Genomic DNA, 17444 nt, shown 5'->3' with positions numbered 1-17444 from the left:
GTTTAATTATGGCTCCTGACAAAATTGAGACTACTAGTACTTACTCCTACTTGGGGACCTAAATAAATGACACAATAGTGCCACAACAAGTAACCATACGTAGGGATCAATTGAAAATATTGAGTGACTTTCAAAAATTACTTGGATACATTAATTAGATATGGCCTACTGCAGGCATTCCTACTTATGCCATGAGTAATCTATTTTCTATCCTTAGATGAGATCCTAGTCTCACGAGCCCTCAGCAATTAACAAATGAAGCTGATGCAGAGCTTCAGCTAATTTAAATGAAATTCCATAAGACCCAAATAAATAGAATAGATCCAGAAAATACTAGATTTACAATGTTTTCAACTTGTCATCCCACTACTGGTGTTATTGTTCAAGGGCAAGATCTTGCAGAGTGGTTTTTACTTCCATATACTAATTCATGGACTTTGACTCCTTATTTGGGTCAAATCACTTCTATGATAGAAAATGGGAGAACACGGATTGCTAAATAGTCTTACTTGGAAAACCCACTTAGCTGACTTTGTGGGTATTCCCAATAACCATTTTCCTAAGATGATACTCTCAATTTTTGAAATTAACTAATTGGATTCTCCCTAAAATAAAGAAATTTAAACCAATTGAAGGTGCTGAAAATGTCTTCACAGATGGGTCTAGTAATGGTAAAGCCTCTTATTCTGGATTAAAAGGTAAAGTTTTTCAGAAGCCCCATACTTCAGCTGCAAAAGCAGAGCTTGTAGCTGTAATTGAGGTATTGACTGCTTTTAATGTGCCTATTAATGTGATTTCTGATTCTTCATATGTGGCTCATTTTACATAGTTACTTAAAAATGCTCAGGTACAATTCCACACAAAGTAGCAAACTGACAACATTATTTACCCAATGGCAAATGGCTGTTAGACGTAAAATGCACCCTTTTTTCATCGCTCACATTAGGACTTATACACCTCTTCCAGGACCTTTGACTGCAGGGAATCGTATGGCTGATCACCTAGTTGCTACTGCAACATCTAATGCTATACACTTTTACACTTTAACTCCCGTTAGTGCTTCTGATCTCAAGCACAGATAAAGCATTACCTGGAAAAAAGCAAAAGCTATCATCTAGCAATGCCCAGCTTGCCAAATGATGCTTTCCTTGTCTTTTATGGGACTCGGTCCTCAAGGATTAGAACCTAATTCTCTTTGGCAAATGAATGTCACACATGTTCCCTCATTTGGGAGACTAGCTTTTGTACATGTATGTGTAGACAAATTTTCTCAGTTTTTCTGGGCTGCATGCCAATCAAGAGAGTCTTCTGTCCTTGTTAAACACCATCTTTGCAGTATTTTGTGGTGATGGGTATTCCAGATTCTATTAAAACAGATAATGACCCAGGCTATACTAGCCAAGCTCTAGCTACATTTTCTTCTATACGTAATATTGAACACATTACTGGTATTCCATATAATTCTCAAGGACAAGCCATAGTGAAAACAATGAATCTCTCCCTAAAACAGCAGTTGCAAAAACAGAAAAGGGGAAACAGTGAATATGGGAATCCACATATGCAACTCAATCTAGCATTATGGACTTTAATTTTTTTGAGCCTGCCTAAAGGCCGATTGTTATAAGCAGCTGAACAACATTTGCAGAAGCCAACTGAAAAGGCAGAAATGGAAAAACAGATTTGGTGAAAAGACCCAATAACAAAAGGTTGAGAAACAGGTAAAATAACGTGGGGCAAAGGTTATTCTTGTGTGTTTCCAGGACCAAGTCAACAGCCAATTTGGGTGCCACTGAGATATCTAAAGCTCTACTATGAGCCAGATACACAGAAAGAGGTTTTGGGAGGATCCTGAAGACCCACCAATAGCAGCATTGTCCAAGTTGATGCTGAGGAGAACCCCAACTGTCATGAGCAACATTCATTGAATGCAGCCATCTACCTGGGGACAGATCAAGAAGCTGTTGCAGATGGCAGAGGAAAACCTGAAGAGAGTGGGACAACTAGTCCCAATGAGTACTTTAGTGATAGCTATGATAGCAGTGATCACCATCACCATGAGTATTCCTTCAGTAAGGGCTGACACAGAGAACAATTACACTTATTGGGCATATTTACCTTTTCCATCACTTCTATGGCCTGTAACTTGGCTAGACCCCCCAGTGGAGGTATACATTAATGACAGTTCTTGGATGCCCAGTCCTACAGAGGATACAGGCCCATCTCATCCATATGAGGAAGGAAGTGTTAAATTTTTTTTTTAGATTTGGACATTCACCTATTTTATTGAGAAAAGCCACTTTCCTACCCCCTTGCTATCAATCTTGGCTGGCAATAATCACTCTGTGGCACAGTTACACATGCTTTCTGGTCACAGTATTTACCATAATTAATCTGCTCCTGTAATTGAGGCATACCACCCTCAAAAACCTATTTGTAAACAGGATTGGACTTGGTTAGATAAAATGAATATACTTGTTTAAGAAGTTTGCATTGCAGGACAAGAAAAGGTACTGTGCAATGATTCCTATGGAATCATTATTGATTGGTCCCCTAAAGCGTGCTTAGCATGAATTATACCTCTCAGTCTGCATGCGATGGCCACACTATGTTCAGCTGGTCTGAATAAAATGATCAGACGGTAGAAATGATAAAAAGTATCATAAGAGTTTCTATTATCTGGGCATATGGCAGTATAATGGCACCTCAACCTCAAATGATATGGCCCACTGTAGGAGCTAAACATAAGAATTTGTGGAAATTGTTAATGGCCCTTGATAAGATAAAGATTTGGGAAGGAAAATATACTACGCCATCACAGTATAATCCTAATTACATTTTAGAACTTGTTGAAAACAATAAAATTTGGATACAAAGTTGTGTTTGCCCCCCTTTTCTTGTGGTAATGGGTGATCTAAAGTTTGACGTCCCTTAATTATATTGTAACTTGCCAAGAATGTAGATTGTTCTCCTGTGTGTGTGAACTCTTACTTGTTTAATACTAATCATTCTATTCTAGTAGTGAGAGCTTGAGAAGGATTTTGGTTACCAGTGAAGCTTTCCCATCCTTGGGAAGCCTCTTCCTCTGTACATATTATTGCTAAAATTGTTCAGATAATTCTGAGACACTCTTGGAATTTCATTGCTACTTTAGTCCTGATGATTATGGGTCTGATTGATGTCACAGCTGTTGCTACAGCATCTGGAGTTGTGCTACATTCATCAGTGCAGACAGCAGATTTTGTAAATAAATGGAAAAATAATTCACCTCTGCTGTGGAAGTCTAAAGCTAAAATAGATCCAAAGATAGTTAATCAAATCAATGATCTCTGACAAATTGTAACGTGGCTGGGAGATTGAATAGCAAGTTTGAAATATAGAATGCAGCTAACATGGGACTAGAATACTTCTGAGTTTCATATCACTCCTCACACCTATAAGGAATCAGAGCATGAATGGGAAATAATAAAAAAGCATCTAGAAGGACACTACACACTTGTCTTTGGGTGTTGCAATATTAAAAGAAAAAAGATTTAAAGCTTCCCAGGCACACCTGATATTATTGCCATCAAATGGAGTGTGTGAAGGGGTTGCAGACGGATTGGCAACCATAAATCCTTTGAAATGGATAAAAGCACTTGGGGGTTCTGTGATTTCTATGATGCTTGTGCTATTAATCTATGATGTTTGTCTTTGTGTAGTCTGCAGATGCAGATCCCAACTTCTGGAAGAAGTAGCTTACCATGATGAAGCCATCTTTGCTTGTATTACCCTGCAAAAACAAACAGGGGGACATGCTGGGAAGAGGCCCCAAGCCTGGCCATAAACAACGGGTGAAAACCAGGCTATGGACAAAGTCTCTGCAACACTGTGACATACTCCTGATGGCTATCACACTGACACTGGAGGTTGATGGTTTACCAAAAAGAGAAAAAGGAACATCGACACACCCAGGGTGGAAAACAACTCAAGGCATTCCTAACCCACAAACAATGGTTTGAGCCATCTGTGCCTTCAGGACATGTTCCTACTGCAGATAACTAGCCAGAACCTGTACCTTTATTCTCCATAAGGAATGCTTTTAATTAATTTATAATCTGCAAAAATGATCTTTATGATAGGCTTACTGTCAATAAATAGACGGGTCAAACTTTGCTTGAGGTTCTCAGTTCTGAAGGCTCTTATCTCCTGATCCCACTTTGCACTCTAATTCTGTGTCTGTTTCTATTCCTCTATCACCACTGGGATGGTGTCCATATGACTGAGCAGGTCTCGGCAAAAAATACTCCTCCTACAATTCCTAGGCAAGCCTTAGGAATCCTGCAGAGCCTTTTGAATACTTAGAAATTTTGTGGTTTATTTTTGAACTTTGCTTGATGTTTCTTCAGGTTGGCTAATGTTTGCCCTCTCCTAGGCTCATGAAATTATCCCAAGGATCACACAGAGAACACAGGTGAGTGTCCACTGTTGATACACCTTCACAGAGGTCTTCTTCTCCACCAAGCCACAGTGACTTGTTGCAAGGCAATGGTGACATTCATTGTGATGCTAGCCAGGGCACACAACAAGGCCTGGGGCCCTGAGACTAGTGCATGCACATTCATGATGCAGACTCAGGTGCCCAGCTGTCAGAGCTGTCAGTCTGCCTAATCAGAGAAAAATGGTACAGGCAGAGCAGGCCTAGTATTGGGAAAAAAAGCTGCTTGCAAAAACCGATTGTGGAACTGTAAAATTCTTGACTTCAGGGTCCCTTTGGGCCGTCTGTGTGGTCGTGTCCCACTGGAGGATAAGGCATTTCAAGACTGCGAGGTGTTCACTGGAAACTGCTCTTCCTACTCCATTCCCCAAAAAAGTGGATGCAAGAATCACACCCCATGGAGGTTGAAATATCTCCTGGTGCATTTTTGAGGATTCTTCGGATGATGGAAACATACCTGAGACCCCAGATGTGCGTGTCAGTGAAAGATGGCTAGGCTCTTGACCTCACTGCCTCCCTTCCTTCTGGGCCTTGCAGGAGCTTCCTGGGAAAGACAGTAGCCATAACAAAGGGAAGACCAAGGTGGAGCACTGTTCTCGCACCATGCACTCATGGGTGCAGAGGAGGATGAGACACATTGTCTTAGAAGCCATCTGTGATGATGGCACGACTGAAAGGCTGTCCAGTAGTGCTGTTGAGGGGCACTCTGGATTCACCATGAAAGCAAAAAAAAAAAAAAATCGAGGCTCAGCTGACAGAACAAGACACCTTGTGCTAGAGTCCAAGCAATTTTCAATGATTCCTGTCAAAGGACACAAAAGCCTCCTGCAAAGTTCAAACGACTTCAGTCCCCAGGAGACAATGACCCACAACCTGGAGTGCAGCAAGCCTACCCAAAGTCTTTTTTGCTCTCTGAAATTCCTGGCAGCGAGATAATCTGTGGTGAGAGGCAATCCCATCCAGCAACAGCCCAATGAAAGGGTCTCTCCACAATAAGAGGGCCACACAGATGAAATGAAATAGAGGCTAGATTACCAGGCAAAAACTAGGCATGGCTGCCTCCTTCTCATCTTACAGAAATCACACAGCCCTCCAATGCAAGTAGGAGAACAAGAGTTTCCTTGTTGGTGGCTGTAATGGGAATTTATGGCTTAAAAATCATCATAGCTGCACAGTCATTCAAACGTGATAGTGTTTAGAAGGAAATACTCATGCAATTGACTCTTATGAAGGTCTTTCTCTGTGAACTGGAAACGTTTAGCCTGGAAGTCACTGAGCCAGACTCAGACTCAGGAAACCTTAGGCCAACAAAGAACATGGAAGTCAGGAAAACAAGCAAGTGTAGAGGCCACATTCCACTCAGCATCAAACAATTCAACTCACATTTGTCTCCAGGTATGAAAAACCTCAAATTGGCAGTTTGCCAGGATGGCCCCAGTTTGCACTACAAATATTCCTTGCACGTTGTAATACTTCCACCTGAACATGTGGCCATGTTGTGGACTGCTTGTGCAATTAAGGGAATGCAGGGATGAAGTTGGAAGTACTTTGTGTGTCATCTGTCTCCCTTTTTTTTTGCAGGTGAAGTTCCATGACCCCATCCACCCTTCACTAGATTGTATCCTAACCCCTATCTGACCTTATTGCTACTCACACTCTGTGACCAAGGATCAAATCCCAAGATGATAGAGGAGTGCCGCCTCAAGAAGTGAAGTTCTTGGTCAGCTGTGAACTGAATTGAGGTAAATTCAAGGGGCCTTGAGGACAGGACTGCTAGTGTCTCTCCCCAGGTTGGTGACAGGACAATGAAACACAGGGAGATGTCTGCTTTTTGGTGTGGTGTGCCCCTCTTCTTTCTAGAAGAGTGGCTTTATTTTTGCAGGGGAAGGTGATTTGGATGCCAGTGTGTCTTGGCATGCCACCCAATTTATTGTGGAATCATAATCATCAGAAAAATAGAAAACATGGAGCTGCACAGCCCAAGCTGAGCCACACAGGCCACCAAAATGACGAAAGACTCAAAAATAAAGAAGCACTGAAGTGTGGTAGCCACATTCCTTTAAGCCGACTCCACTTAGATGCACACACACTCACTACCACACACACAGGCTGACATCCAACACTCGCAGCACTCCCAGAGAGACCCACAGCCTTGCAGCTCCTGAGGCTTCATGGTTCTGCTGGAAGCCCGAGCTGGGAGAGAGCAATCCCGGGGAACACAGGCGGGCTGTACCTGGAAATCACAGTGGAGCCAGTTTCAAAAGTTTCACCCCTACAAGGTCCAGACAGGTTTGAGGAATCCTGCAGATCTTTTCGGATCCTTAGAGATTTCACAGTTTGTTTCTGGGGCTCTGCTTGATGTTTCTTCAGGATGGCTCACATCTGCCCTCTCCTCGGATCATGGGACTATCCCATGGATCCCACAGAAAAGACAGGTGAGAGTCCATTGTTGACACACCTCCATGGATGTTTCTGTATCAGCCAAGGCATGTAATTGTCACAAGGCAAGACTGGCATTCCTTGTGAAGCTAGCCAGAGCTCGTAATCAGTCCTGGTTCCCTGAAACTACCACATGCATATTTGTGAGATATGCTGAGGCACCCAGCTCTCAGAGCTCTCAGCCTTCCTAAGCAGAGGAAAATGCTACAGGAAAAGCCAGCTTGGTATTGGGAACCATGCTACCTGCGAAAACCCGCTGCAGGACCCTAAAATTCTCGACCTTCGGGCTTCTTTGGGCTGTCTCTGTCATTGGGTCCTGCTGGAGAAGGAGGTGTTTTGAGACTGAGTTGGTAGCTGGAAACTGCTCTTCTGACTTTATTCTCGAAAGAAGCTGTGTGCAAGAACTGCTTTACGGGGACTAGAATATAGTCTGTTGGGTTGTTGAGGGTTCTTTAGGTGTTACCATTATACTTGAGACCCCAGAGGTGGGATTCAGTGAAAGATGGCCGGGCTCTTGACCTCACTGCACACCTTTATCCTGGGCCTTGCAGGGGCTCTCTGGGAAAGTCAGGAACCATGACAAAAACAAGTCCAAGTGGAGCAGTGTTCTCACACCTTGGACTGGTCGCTCACAAACATAGATGATGTTGAGACACTACCAACACCAGCTCATTCATGGAAACTCCGACATAGCAGCACAAAAGGAATGAAGACAAAGACAGGAATATAGTGGAAAGTGGGATCAGTGGGCTGACAGCCCTCAGAGTTCAGAGACTCAAACAGAGTTTGACACACATATTTATTGACAGCAAGCCAGTGATGAGCATAGTTTCTATAATCTATAGATTATAGATTAGCTAAAAGCATACCATTTGGGAAACAAGGCATTCTTAATGAGGAACAGAGAAACAGAATTTTAAGGTACAAATCACTCATGCCATTGTATGTGGTTTAGGAATGCCTTGAACTGTTTTCCACCCTGGGTCAGCCAGGTGTTCTTTGCCCTCATTCTGGTAAATGAGCAACCTCCAGCATGAGCATCGGAGCCATCAGGAGCATGTCACATTGCTGCAGATGTCCTGTTTATGGCCAGTTTCTTTAAGGCCTTTTTATGACAAGATTAGGGACTGCTCCAAGCAGGCAGTGTCTCAGAGGCCATGTGTGGTGATGGCAAGCCTGAAAAGGGTGTCCAACACTGCTTTTGAGGGGCAATGTGGATTCCCTATGAATGCAAATAAAAAGCTTTGCTCAATGAGGTGCCTTGTGCTGGAGTCCAAGCAGGGTTCAATGATTCCTGTCAGAGGGCCCAGAAGACTCCTGCAAAGTGGAAAAGGCCTCAGCCCCAACAATGAGACAACAACCCACAGCATGGAGTGCAGCCAGCCTACCCGAAGTCCCTTTTGCTTTCTGAAATCCCTGGAAGCTAAATAATCTGTGGTAAGCGTCAGTCCCATCTGACAACAGCCCGATGAATAGCCCCTCCACAATGAGAAGGCCATGCAGATGAAATGAAGCAGAGGCTAGATTCCCGGGAAAAGCCAGGCATGGCTGTCTGCTTCTCATCCTACAGGAATCATGCAGCCCTCTGATAGAAGTGAAACATCAAGAGTTTCCTTGTTGACAGCTGTAGTGAGAATTTATGGTTTTAAAAGCATCAAAGTAGCCCAGTCATTAAAACATGACAGCGTTAAGAAGAAAAAAATCATTCAATGGATACACATGAGAGTCTTTGTCCATCCACTGGGAAACATTTAGTGTGGAAGTCATTGAATCAGACCCAGGAAACCCTAGGCCAATGAGGAACATGGAAATAAGAAAAATAAGAAGCAAGTCTGGAGGCCACATTCAACCCAACATCAATCCATTCCACTTTCATTTGGCTCCAGGTATGATAACACTGAAATAGGGAGATTGACAGGATGGCTTCAATTTGCACTCCAAATATTTTTTTCACCTTGGGGCACTCCCACCTGAACACCACGCCATGGTGTGGACTGCTTTTGCAATTAAGGGAATTAGAGGATGGAATCGGAAGCACCATCTGTGTCATCTGTCTTCAGTTTATTTGTAGATGAAGTTGCAGGACCCTATCAACCCATCTCCAGATTGTATCCTCACACATATCTGACCTTATGGCTGCTCACACTTTATGTCCCAGGATAAAATCCCAAGACCATGGAGGAGTGCCCCCTCATGACATGAAGCACCTGCTCAGCTGGGAACTGAATTTGAGGTGAATTCAAAAGGCCCTGCCAATAGGACTGCTAGTGTCTCTCCCTGGGGTGGGCCCAGGACAATGAAGTCTTGGGAGATGTCTGTTTTTTGGTGTGGTGTGCTCCTTTTGTTTCTAGAAGAGTGGCTTTTTTTGTAGGGAAAGGTGGTTTGGATGCCGGCGGGTCTCAGCCCGACTTTCAATTCACTGTGGATTCCTGATCCTCAGAAAAATAAAGAACATGGATCTCTGCAGCCCAAGCAGAGCCACATAGACAGGCCACCAAAAGGTTGGGAGACTCAAAATAAGAAGTGCTGTTATGTGTTAGCCACATTCCTTTAAGTAGACTCCACTTGCACACTCACACACACAATGCCAAGCACACACACAGACATACCCAAAGTCCCTTTTGCTCTCTGAAATCCCTGGTATCTAAAAGATCTGTAATGAGAGGCAGTCCTATCCAGCAAGAGCCCAATGAAATAAACCCTCCACAATGAGGAAGGTCGTGCAGATGAAATGAAACAGAGACAAAATTACCAGGCAGAAGCCAGACACAGATGCCTGCTTCTCATCATACAGGAATTGTGCAGCCCTCCAATAGAAGCAGGAGAATAAGAGTTTCCTTATTGGCAGCTGAAACATGAATTTATGGTTTTAAAAGTATCATAGCTACCCAGACATAGATATGTGACAATGCTTAGGAGAAAACACTCACCTAATGGATTCTCATGAGGGTCGTCCTCCGTAAAGTAGGAAAAGTTTAATGTGGAAGAAGTTGAGCCAGAGACAGGAAAACCTAGGCCAATAAGGAACATGGTAGAAAGGAAAATAAGGAGCAAGTGTGGAAACCACATCCCATCCAGCATCAATCTATTCCACTTCCATTTGGCTCCAGATATAAAGCCCTCAAATGAGGAGTTTTGCCAGCATTGTCCCAGTTTGCACTCCAAATGTTCCCTGTACGTTTGATTACTTCCATCTGAACACCTAACCATGGTGTAGACTGCTTGTGCAATTAAGGAAACACAGGGATACATTTGGAAACACCTACTGAGTCATCTGTCTTCACTATTTTTGAGGGTCAAGATGCAGGACCCCAACCAACCCTCAACAGATTGTATCTTCACCACATCTGACCTTATTGCTCAAATTCCCTGTCTTAAAATGAGATCCCAAGATGATGGAGGAGTGCCCCCCTAGGACATAAAGCACCTCCTTGGCTGCGAAGTGAATTCGAAGTAAATTCAAAAGGTCCTGCAGACACCATTGCTAGTGCCTCTTTGTGAGTTGGCCACAGGACAATGAAACACTCGAAGATTTTTTTTTTTTTTTAGATAGAGGAATACTTTGGACCCCAGCACGTCTCAACCACCCTCCCAATTTACTGTGGATTCATGATCCAAAGAAAAATAAAGGACACAAAGCCCCACAGCCCAAACAGATCCACCGACAGCCCACCAAAATGTTGGCAGACTCAATAAAAAGAAGCACTGTAGTGCGGTAGCCACATTCCTTTAAGCAGACTCCACTTACAGGCACACACACAGATACACACACACACACACACACACAAACACAGATACCAAAAGTCACAACATTCCCACAGAAACACACAGCCCTGCAGCTCCTGAGGCTGCATAGTTATGCAGGAAATCCCATCTAGGAGAGGACAACCCCAGGGAACTCAGGAGGTCTATACCTAGAAATCACAGTGGAGCATGTTTCCAAAAGACACACCCCTGCAATGTCAAGGTAGGCCTGAGACATCTTACAGATAGTTTTGAAATTTTAGGGATTTTTATGTTTTCATTCCTGGTGCTCTGCTTGACATTTCTTCAGGCTGGCTCACGTCTGGCCTCTCCTAGGATTATGGTACTATCCCGTGTATCTCACAGATAAGACAAGCAACATTCACCGCCAAAGCACCTCCATGGAGGTCTCCTTTTCTGTCAAGATGCAGTGGTATGTTGCTTGGCAACAGTGGCATTATGGTGATGCTATCCAGAAGTCACATCTCAGGCCTGGTGCCCTGAGATGAGAGTATGCAAAATCGCAAGGCAGGCTCAGGGGACAGGATGTCAGAGTTGTCAGCCTGCCTAAGCACAGAAAAATGGTACAGGCAGAGTTGGCCTGGTATAGAGAAAAAGACTGCCTGTGACAATCCACTGAGTGACTCTATATGTCTCAACCCTAGAGTCTCTTCGGGCCGTCTTCATGTTCAGGTACCCCTTGAGAAGGAGACATTTTGAGACTGTGAGGTGGTTGCTGGAAACTGCTCTTCTGACTCCATTCTCAACAGAGATTGTGGGAAGGAATCGGGTCCCATGGGGGTTGTAATATTATCTGGTAAATTGTTGAGGGGTCTTTGGGTGATGGCATCATATCTGAGACCCCAGAGGTAGGTGTCAGTGAAAGATGGCCGAGCCCTTGTCCTAATTGTGTTTCTTCATCCTAGGCCTCACAGGGGCTCTCTGGAAAAGGCAGAAACCACAACAAAGGCAAGTCGAAGTTGGAGCACTGTTCTCACACCTCTAACCAACCTCTCACGTGTGTAAATGGAGTTAAGACATTGTGCAACATGCAAACCACCTCAGCATCCACAACAAGACAACAACTCACAACCTTGAGTGCAGCTAGCCTACACAAAGTCCCTTTTGCTCCCTGAAATTTCTGGCAGCCAAATTATCTGCCTCGAAAGGCAGTCCCATCCAGCAATAGCTTAATGAAAGACCCACTCCATAATGAAAAAGACTTGCCGATTCAATGAAACAGCCAAGATTCCCAGGCAAAAGCCATACGCATCTGCCTGCTTCTCATCCTACAGGGATTATGCAAGACTCTAATGGAATTGGGAGTACAAGTGTTTCCTTCTTGGAGGCTGCAATGGGAAGTTACAATTTTAAAAGTATCACAGCTGCCTAGTCATTAAAATGTGACAGTGTTTAGAAGGAAAGTCTCATGCAATGCATTACCATGAGAGTCATCCTCTGTGAACTAGGAAATGCCTAGTATGGAAGATATTGACTCAGACCCATGAAGCACTAGGCCAATGAGAAACATGAAATTCAGGAAAAGAAGAGGCAAGTGTGGAGGCCATATCCCATCCAGCATCAATACATCCCACTCACATTGGGCTCCAGTTATGAAAGCCCTCAAATATGGAATTTGCCAACTTGGCCCCAGTTTACCCTCCAAGTATTCTCTGAACTTTGGAGAACTTCCCCAAGAACATCAGGCCATGTTGTAGACTGCCATTGTAATTCAGAGAATGCAAGGATACAGTTCAAAGTGCCTTCTATTTCATTGATCTTCTACTTTTTGTAGCTGAAATTGCAGGATCCCATCCACTTTTCCCCAGATTGTATCCTCACCCCTACCTGACTTTATTGCTGCTCTCACTCTATCCCAGAATGAAATCCCAAGACTATCTAGGAGTGTATTCTCATGACTTGAAGCACCTGATTGGTTGGAAAACAAATATGAGGTAAATTCAAGGGGTGCTGTGGAGAGGACTGCCAGTGTGTCTCCCTGGGTTGGCCATAGGACAATGACACAATGGGAAATGTTTGTTTCTGGTTGTGGTGTGCTTTTCTTCTTTTTAGAAGAGTGGCTTTTTTTTTGAAGTAGGAGGTGATTTGACACTAAGCTGATTAGCCAGCCTCCAAATTCACTGCGGATTCATGATCCACAGGAGAATAAAGAACATAGAGCCTGGCATCCTAAGTAGAGCTGCACAGACAGGCCACCATAAGGTTGGGAGACTCAAAAGAAGAAGCACTGAAGTGTGTTAGCCACATTCCTTTAGTCAGAGTCCACCTACAGGCATACAAGCACACTGAGACAAACAAAAAAGCCACACACACATGCAGACATACAACACTCACAAGACTCCCACAGAAACACACAGCCCAGCAGCTTCTAAGTTGCATAGTTCTGCAGGAAGCCCAACCTTGGAGAAAGCCAGCCCAGAAAACAGAGGCGTGCTGTATCTAGAAATCAAAGTGGGACAAGTTTCAAAAGACTCACCTCTTTATTGTCTAGGCAAAACTGAGGCATCCTACAGATACTTTTTGATCCTTAGGGATTTCACCCTTTATTCTTGAGGCTCTGCTAGATGTTTTTTCAGGCTGGCTCACATATGCTCTCTCTTAGGATCATCAGGCTATCCCATGGATCCAAAAGAGAAAACAGGCGTGAGTCCACGGTCGATGCATATTCATGGAGGTCTCTTTCTCCTCAAAGCCATAGGGACTTGTCAGTAGGCAACGTTGGCATTCATTGTGATGCTAGTCGAAGCACACAGCTTAGACCTGGTGCCCTGATACTAGCTCATGCTCATTCATGAGGCAGCCTCAGGCACTCGGCTGTCAGAGCTGTCAGCTTGCTGAAGCAGCCTGTAGATAGAAGTGGGAGAACAAGAGTTTCCTTGTTGGCATCTGTAACCCGAATTTACGTTTTTAAAAGTATCAAAGCTGCCCAATCATTAAAACATGACAATCATCAGAAGGAAACACTCATGCAATAAATTCCAACGAGGGTCATCCTCCATGAACTGGGAAACTTTTAGTGTGGAAGACCTTGAGCCAAACAAAGGAAACCCTAGGCCAGCGAGAAACATGGAAGTTAGGAAAAGAAGAGGCAAGTGAGGAGGCCACATCACACACAGCATCAACCCATCCCCGTCCCATATGCCTGCGGATATGAAAGCCCTCAAATTGGTAGTTTGCCAGGTTGGCCCTAGTTTACATTCCCAATGTTCCCTGCACATTAAAGTACTCTTACCTGAACACCAGGCCTTGGTGTGGATTGCATGTGTCTCCTAATCTGCCAAGCCACAGCGACTTCTCAGTAGGCAACAGTGGCAATCACTGTGTCACTAGCCACAGCTCACAGTTCAGGCCTGGTACCCTGAGACTAACGCATGCATATTCACGAGGCAACTTTGGGCACCCAGATATCAGTTTGTCAGCCTGCCTAAGCAAAGGAAAATGGTACAGGCAGATTGAGCATGATATCAGGAAAAAGGCTGCCTATGATAACCCACTGCAGGACCCTAAAATTCTCGACCTTAAGGCCCCTTCAGGCCATCTCCATTGTCAGGTTTCACTGGAAAAATGGGTTCAAGAGTGTGAGGTAGTCACTGGAAACTGCTCTTCTGACTCCATTCCTGAAAGAGGCTTCAAGAATCAGGTCCCATGGGGATTGGAATATAGTCTGGGAAGTTGTGGAAAAGTCTTGATGTGATAGAATCATAAGTGAGACCCCAGAGGTGGGTGTCAGCAAAATATACCCAGGCCATTGAACTCACTGCCTCCCTTTACCCTGTGCCTTTCAGTGGCCCTCTGGCAAAGTCAATAACCACAACAAAGGCAAGTCCAAGGTGGAGCAGTGTTCTCACAACTCACTCTGGCCACTCACAGGTACAGATCATGTTGAGACACTGTCTCCGAAGTCGTCTGTGGTAATTGCAAGAATAAAATGGGTGTCCAGTGGGGCTACTGAGGGGCACTGTGGGCCACCCATAAAAGCAAAGAAAAATTAAGGCATGCTTGAGAGAATGAGCTGACTTCTCCTGGAATCCAAGCAATGTACAAAGGTTCCTGTCAGTGGACACAGAAGCTACCTGCAAAGTGCAAACATCCTCAACACGCAAATTGAGACTATGATGCAACTCCTGGGGTGCAGCCAGGCTAACTGAAGTCCCTTTGGCTTCCTGAAATCCCTGGCAGACAAAGAGTCTGTGCCATGAGGCAGTCTCATCCAGCAACGGCTCAATTAAAGGCCTCCTCCACAATAAGAAAGGACATGCAGATTCAAGGAAACAAAGCCTAGATTACCAGGCAAAAGCCAGACATGGCTGCCTGCTTCTCATCCTATGGGAATCATGCAGCCCTTGGATAGAAGTAGGAGAACAATAGTTTACTTATTGGAGGCAGTAATGGGAATTTACAGTTTTAAAAGTATCACAGCTTCCCAGTCATTAAAACGTGACAGTGTTTAGAAAGAAACACTAATGAAATGGATTCCCATGAGGGTCATCCTCCGTGAACTGAGAAATGTTTAGTGTGGAAGACATTGAGCCAAATCCAGGAAAACCTAGGCCAATGAGAAACATGGAAGTCAGAAAAAGAAGAGGCAACTTTGGAGGCCACATCCCACACTGCATCAATGCACCCCACTTCCATTTTGATCTGGGTATGAAAGCCCTCAATTTGCGAGTTTGCCAGGATGTCCCAGTTTGCAATCTAAATGTTCCCTGCAGGTTAAAGTACTCCCACCTGAACACTGGACCATGGTGTGGACTGCTTGTGTCATAATGGGAATGTGGGAATGCAGTTGGAAGCACCTTCTGTGTCATCCATCTTCATCCTTTTTCCAGGTGAAGGTCTGGCACCCCTCCACCTCTCTCCAGATTGTATTCTCACCCCTATCTGACCTTATTACAGCTCACACTCTAACCCAGAATTAGATCCCAAGATGAAGGACAGCTCCCTCATGACATGAAGCACTTGGTTGCCTGGGAGTTGAATTTGAGGTAAATTCAAGGGACCCTGTGGGCAGGATTGCTAGTGCCTCTCCCAGGGTTTGCCACAGGAGAATGAAACACTGGGGGCGATGCCTGTCTTTTTGGTGTGGTGCCCTCCTCTTCTTTCCAGAAAAGTGGCTTCTTCTTTTTCTTTTTTCTTTTCTTTTCTTTTCTTTTCTTTTCTTTTTTTTCCAGGGGGAGGTGTTTTGGACAACAGCAGTTCTCAGTGAGTCTCCCAATTCACTAAGAATTCATGATCCACAGAAAAATAAAGAAAACAAAGCCCTGCAGCCCAAGGAGAGACACACAGACAGGCCACAAAAAGGTTGGGAGACTCACAAAAAGAAGCATTGCGGTGCGTTAGCCACATTATTTTAAGCAGACTCCATTTAAAGCCACACACACACACACGCAGACATCCAACACTCCCACAGAAACACACAGCATGGCAGCTTCTGAGGCTGTATCATTCTGCAGAAAGGCCCACACAAACGAGAACAACCACGTGAAACACAGGCAGGCTGTACCTAGAAATCATAGTGGGGCAAGTTTCAAAACGACTCACCCTCACTATGTCTAGGCAGGCCTGTGGCATCCTGCAGATCTTTTGGATCTGTAGGGATGCACAGTTTATTCCTGGGGCTCTGCTGCACACTTCTTGAGGCTGGCTCATGTCTGCCCTCTCCTAGCGTTATTGGACTATCACGTGGATCCCACAGATAAGACAGGCGACAGTCCAGCATCCAAGCACCTCCAGGGAGGTCTCTTTCCCTGCCAAGCTTCAGGGACTTGTCGCTTGGCAACAGTCACAGTCGTTTTGAAGCTATCCAGAGCTCACAGCTCAGGGCTGGTGCTCTGAGACTAGTGGGTGTGCATTCGTGAGTCAGTCTCCAGCGCCCCAGTGTCACAGCTGTTAGCCTGCCTATGCAGATAAAAATGCTACAGGCATTGCTGTCCTGGTATCCAGAAAAATTCTTCTTGGCAAAACCCACTGTGGGACCCTAAATGTCTTGACCTTAGGGCCCATTCAGGCCAGCTTAGTGGTCGGGTCCCGCTGGAGGAGGGGTTTCGAGACTGTGAGATGGTCTCTGGAAACTGCTCTTCTGACTGTATTCCCAAAAGAGGCTGTGTGCACAAATTGTGTTCATTGGGATTGGAATGCAGTCTGGTGAGTTTTGGAGGGGTCTTTGGTTGACAGAATCATACCTGAGATTCAAGAGGCGGATGTCCTTGAAAGATGGTCGATCTCTTGACCTAACTGCACGTATTGAGTTTGAGCCTGCTAGGGGCTCTCGGGGAAAGGCAGGAACCACCACAAGGTGGAGCAGTGTTCCCTAAAATCTATGGCAGCCAAAGATCTGTGACAAGAGGAAGTCCAATCCAGCCATAGCCCAATAAAGACCCCCTCCACAATGAGAAAGACAAGCAGATACAATGAAACAGAGCCTAGATTACCCGACAAAAGCCAGGCTCTTCTGCCTGCTTCTCATCCTATGGGAAGCATGCAGCCATCTGATAGAAGTGGGAGAATAAGAGTTCTTTTGTTGGTAGTTGTATCGGGAATTTATGGTTTTAAATGGATCACAGCTGCCCAGTAATTAAAATGTGAGCGTGTTTGGAAGGAAACACTCATGCAATGGATTCCCATGAGGGTCGTCTTTCAAGAACTGGGAAATGCTTAGTATAGAAGACCTTGAGACGGACCCAGGAAACTGTAGGCTGATGAGGACTATGGAAATCAGGAAAAGAAGAGGCAAGTGTGCAGGTCACATCCCGCCCAGCAACAATAC

Source organism: Pan paniscus, chromosome Y (genome assembly GCF_029289425.2).
Source record: "Pan paniscus chromosome Y, NHGRI_mPanPan1-v2.0_pri, whole genome shotgun sequence".
Lineage (NCBI taxonomy): Eukaryota > Metazoa > Chordata > Mammalia > Primates > Hominidae > Pan > Pan paniscus.
The sequence above is the reverse complement of the archived record's forward strand: the minus strand, read 5'-3'. Positions refer to the sequence as shown.